The 5521-nt window shown below is 36.8% G+C and overlaps 1 long non-coding RNA gene across 1 annotated transcript; it reads left to right on the top strand.

The window, feature by feature from the left end:
• The first annotated feature begins 905 nt into the window (after positions 1 to 905).
• LOC117339360 lies at positions 906 to 2884 on the top strand. The gene is made up of 2 exons (XR_004535178.1): positions 906 to 1116; positions 1442 to 2884. It is a non-coding gene; the product is annotated as an uncharacterized LOC117339360 (long non-coding RNA).
• The last annotated feature ends 2637 nt before the right edge of the window (positions 2885 to 5521 follow it).

Below are 5521 nucleotides of genomic sequence, written 5' to 3'. Positions count from 1 at the left end.
ATTCTCCTGAATCTACTCGTTTGAAATGCGAAAAGAGAATGATGCTCTTCAGTAACATATTCTATCGTAACCTAAGATAAGAATGGTATCAATTTATTTGATTTTTACTCTGAAAGTTTTAAATGTTTCCAAACAATATTAATTTCGCTGCGTATTAAGATTAATCTGTTCAGGGACGTATATCTGTATATGTCTTATGTCTGTTCAGGGACGTACATCTATATATGTCCTAGGTCTGTTCAGGGATGTATATCTATATATGTCCTAGGTCTGTTCAGGGACGTATATCTATATATGTCCTATGTCTGTTCAGGGACGTTTATCTATATATGTCTTATATGTCTGTTCAGGGACGTACATCTATATATGTCTTATGTCTGTTCAGGGACGTATATCTATATATGTCTTAGGTCTGTTCAGGGACGTATATCTATATATGTCTTATGTCTGTTCAGGGACGTTTATCTATATATGTCTTATGTCTGTTCAGGGACGTACATCTATATATGTCTTATGTCTGTTCAGGGACGTATATCTATATATGTCTTAGGTCTGTTCAGGGACGTATATCTGTATATGTCTTAGGTCTGTTCAGGGACGTATATCTATATATGTCTTAGGTCTGTTCAGGGACGTATATCTATATATGTCTTAGGTCTGTTCAGGGACGTATATCTATATATTATGTCTTAGGTCTGTTCAGGGACGTATATCTATATATGTCTTAGGTCTGTTCAGGGACGTATATCTATATATTATGTCTTAGGTCTGTTCAGGGACGTATATCTATATATGTCTTAGGTCTGTTCAGGGACGTATATCTATATATGTCTTAGGTCTGTTCAGGGACGTATATCTATATATGTCTTATGTCTGTTCAGGGACGTATATCTATATATGTCTTAGGTCTGTTCAGGGACGTATATCTGTATATGTCTTAGGTCTGTTCAGGGACGTATATCTATATATGTCTTATGTCTGTTCAGGGACGTACATCTATATATGTCTTATGTCTGTTCAGGGACGTATATCTATATATGTCTTAGGTCTGTTCAGGGACGTATATCTGTATATGTCTTAGGTCTGTTCAGGGACGTATATCTATATATGTCTTATGTCTGTTCAGGGACGTATATCTATATATGTCTTAGGTCTGTTCAGGGACGTATATCTATATATGTCTTAGGTCTGTTCAGGGACGTATATCTATATATTATGTCTTAGGTCTGTTCAGGGACGTATATCTATATATGTCTTAGGTCTGTTCAGGGACGTATATCTATATATTATGTCTTAGGTCTGTTCAGGGACGTATATCTATATATGTCTTAGGTCTGTTCAGGGACGTATATCTATATATGTCTTATGTCTGTTCAGGGACGTATATATCCATATTGTCTCAGGTCTGATCAGGGACGTTCATCAATATATTATGTCTTAGGTCTGTTCAGGGACGTATATCCATACAGTTCTAGGTCTGTTCAGGGACGTATATCCATATATGTTCTAGGTCGTTTGACCTCTGTGTGATCTTGAGAGGTCTCTTTTCTTGTTCGGTCACAGGTAAAACATTCACCTGTAGACGTATATACCTGATGGTGACAGGTCAATCAAATGTCACGATAATAGATCATGATGGTGACACAGATAAATCAGTTAATTTATAATGATGATGCAGTGTGGTAAAAAACGGAGATGGATTATAATAATATGATAATTTATAGGCTTATGTTTCTCACAATTATTTTATACGGAGTTCAGCCTTATTATAGACAGTCTCGTAACAAGTTAGATTATCACTCCACAATGATCAGTGTGGCCTTTACGAGTTTATGTAAGTATGACGAAAAGGAAGTATTTTTGGTGAAAAGGTCGTTTTAGTTGCAATCTTTCAATCTTTGACAGAAAGTCAATTGTCATTAGTAAAATATATATAGCGTTATTAAATCTGTTAGATTATAGATTGCTTCAGAAACCATCTTTATGACAGCAAGTCATTAATTATCGTTAAATAGTTACAATAAAATAAGGTAATGTAAACACTGCATCAGATACAGTATTTCTGACAAATTTATGTAAAGTTAAAATATATATATCTAAATCACAATATTTCTGACAAATGTCTGTTAAGTTAAAATATATATATATCTAAATCAAAATCACATTTTGTTTCAGTTATTGTACATGTGCAATATACCATTAGATATCGTTTGACTATATATGTAACACTTGGAAGGGGGCAGTATGAGAATTATGATATCTTGGTAGTTACAGTCTTTGTGTATGAAGAATTGTATTTTTAATAGAATGCATATGAAGATGCCACTGCATGCATGCCATGATTTCTATGAAATAGAAAAAAATATCATGTATATATTTATTCAATGCCTCCGATAGGGATCGAAACGGTGACCCATAGCTTATTACGAGTCTGGCTGATTAAGCATCGTCGGAAACTCACGAGATTTTGCTCTGTCGTTTGTTTCCTGGGTAACAACAGTCTCGTGGGTTTCCGATGGTGCTGATTAAAGTAAAGGGAAATTTCCCCGGACCGGGTCGGTTACCAGGATAACATAAAATGATGTGATATACAAAATATTGGCGAAAGAGAAACTTCATGGTGCTTTAAAGTTCGTACTGTTACGATTTCTATACACATTGTTTCATTATCAAATGTATTTAGTGCTCAGAATCAAATAGCATTAATTAAAATCTTAGAAAAAATTTGACTTGTTAACACTTATTGATCTTGATTTTATGAACTGAGATGCCACGCTCAATATTATGTTAATAATATTTGTATGCTAAACAAAATCTTATCAGTGATGTTTGGAAGATTTACTATGTAAAAAATCAAATTATAGATAAAAATATTTACACAATGTATCAGTTGTTTGTTTTACCTCACCTGGTACGCCTTGCCTCGGTGGTTACCTAGTGGCGCATCACAATCCGCCCACGTGACGTCATCGACTCTCTGTAAACAATTTCTTAATAATTAAATTTCGTTTTGACAGTATTCACAATTTCAACAGTGATACGATATTTTGTCTCTTCTTAACCTTCTTCCCTTGGTTTCTTTTGAAAGTCAGTTTATTGAATATGTAACAAAAAACCTTGCCAGATTTGCATATTTCTTTACTGTCTATTAGAGTAAAACTATTACCGTCTTCCCTTGTCAAGCTGATTATCATACAATTAAATGCATATTTGTTACCTATTAGTATTCCAACACTTATTTAATATGATCTCATAAATGTTCTTGTCCACGAACTTGCATACATAGGTTGATATATATAATGATGTATTAATCCCCTACCGATGCAACCGGGGTTGGGGGCAAGGTTTCCTCTCGGACGCTGTTACTATTTTTAGCGGTTGCCGGTACGGGGCGTATTGCTTTGACACCACCAAGTAAGCTTCTTTATAGTTGTTTTAATTGCTCATGAATCAGAACATTCAAAGAAATATATAGATGCATACAGCTACGAAGTAAATAGTATAGTGATATCACAGGTATAGACGTAACGCGCGATGTTGGCGACCATATGCGTAACATATTTACGCCGTTTTTGTGACGTCGCTTTCTTGACGCGGTGTCTTAATATGCAGTGACTCTTCATCAAACAATTTTCCTTATTCTAAATATAATTTAAACATACTTCAATCACACAAATAATCAAATATACATTATATTCAGTTTATGTAATGTCAAATTCGCGACTTTCAAATTTCATTAATTTCGAAAAACTTCAGACATTGATGCCAATATTTCCTCGTTGTCGGTTTTACTGATGACAAGAGTTTTATTGGTCATACTCGCATTCATCAAAATGTGTCTCACAGAGCATGATGGCACCACGGCATGTCTGTCATTTAAAAGACGGTAGCGAAAATCGACATTCGTGGCCTCAAAATAAACCCCCCGTATGATTTCATGTCCTTTTTCAAATGTCGCCCCCCAACTGTCTTTTGTCTTCCTTTTCAGCTTTTCGGGCGGACTTTCAGCTCTGAATAAATAAAAGTCTTCATTAGGGTCGTCTGTGTATACAGCCAGTATGCTACCGGGCTGACATAAATCAAGTAATCCGTGTGGTTCTTCCTCCGTATCATCTACATCGACTTCTGCGTCGTTGACATTTTCCCGGCTGATGTTTGCTGTCGTTGTTTTCCCGACGTGTTGATTAACACAAGATCCATAGTTTCCCTCGATACATTCATCGCAAGTATAGCACGAGAGATTACGGATGAACAGAAGTGAGGGATTCCCGGTGGTTATTATTTGGTGTATTTTCCTGTTTTGGGGGATTGGTTTAAACCGTATATTTGTTTCACGCGAAACCGCCTCGATATACCTGAAAAACAGTTAAAATTCCATGAAAGCCCAAAAGTATAATGTAACATATTTTACATTGTTTATGAATAGTTTACGATGTAAAGTTTGGTTTTATTTCAAAATCTGATGTATGACTACTGAATCCGTCCTTATTAAGACATGGATATAACTCGAGTCCGGACCGCCCAACTGGAATTTTAAAATTTCAAAAAGAACAACCAAAAACCATGATGTATTCCTCGCCCCCCCCCCCCCCCCCCCCCCCCCCCCCCCCCCCTTGGAAAATTCTGACGGTTGGACCCCCCCCCCCCGAAAAATAATTCTGGATCCGCTCCTGACATCCATACGATTTTTTTACCCTTCAGCCCCATTGGAAGCACACACGGAAGCACACACACACACACACACACACACACACACACACACACACACCCTGTCCCCCCCACCCCTCCAATTATTATGGCGTCCTTAGGTTGATGAAATTGTCACATGTAATGAAAGAGTAATTATTGTCATCAACATATAACTTAACACCCCATCCTGGCATTTATGAATTTCCTTCCAACGGGCCTGCTAGCCTATATAGGTGCTACAATATTTGTGGCATAAACTTTTTTGTAAGACTTACTTACCTGAAGTGTCTTGCTTACAATTAGCAGTCTCACTTGGTTGTTCACACTTGGTTTTTCCAAAATTATACAAGTCTTTTGCAGACTGGATAGTCTCTGCTCCTCGTATGACTGCCATTTCTGCCTTCCGCTTGAAACATCCCCCGGCAGCATCTTGGGGCCCCTTTCCATGCGAAGTTTCAAAATAATTTCTGATTAATGTGGTGTACCCGAAATCTTCGCATGCATGAGCCACTGAACCCATACAGTGACGGCTTTTGTATTGAGCTTGACATCCGTCTGTAAATTCATGCATTTTCTCTGTTGGATAAGCTATAGATTTAAGGTATTCCGATACCAGACGTTGGACAGCATATGTGAAGTATTGGTCGTGATTTAAGTCCGGACTTATAACAAAGAAGTGTTCTGTAACGATGTTCGGCCTATCTTCTGTACTGTCTATTCCATCATATTCAAGAACTGAATGTCTATGAATAACAGTAACGTGGATTGAGATTTCATTTTTCTGAAAATAACTAGATTGAAGCTCATTTTTTTCGATGCATGAAAAGTTTTC

The sequence above is a fragment of the Pecten maximus genome, chromosome 12, assembly GCF_902652985.1.
Source record: "Pecten maximus chromosome 12, xPecMax1.1, whole genome shotgun sequence".
Taxonomy (NCBI): domain Eukaryota; kingdom Metazoa; phylum Mollusca; class Bivalvia; order Pectinida; family Pectinidae; genus Pecten; species Pecten maximus.
The sequence above is the reverse complement of the archived record's forward strand: the minus strand, read 5'-3'. Positions and strand labels throughout refer to the sequence as shown.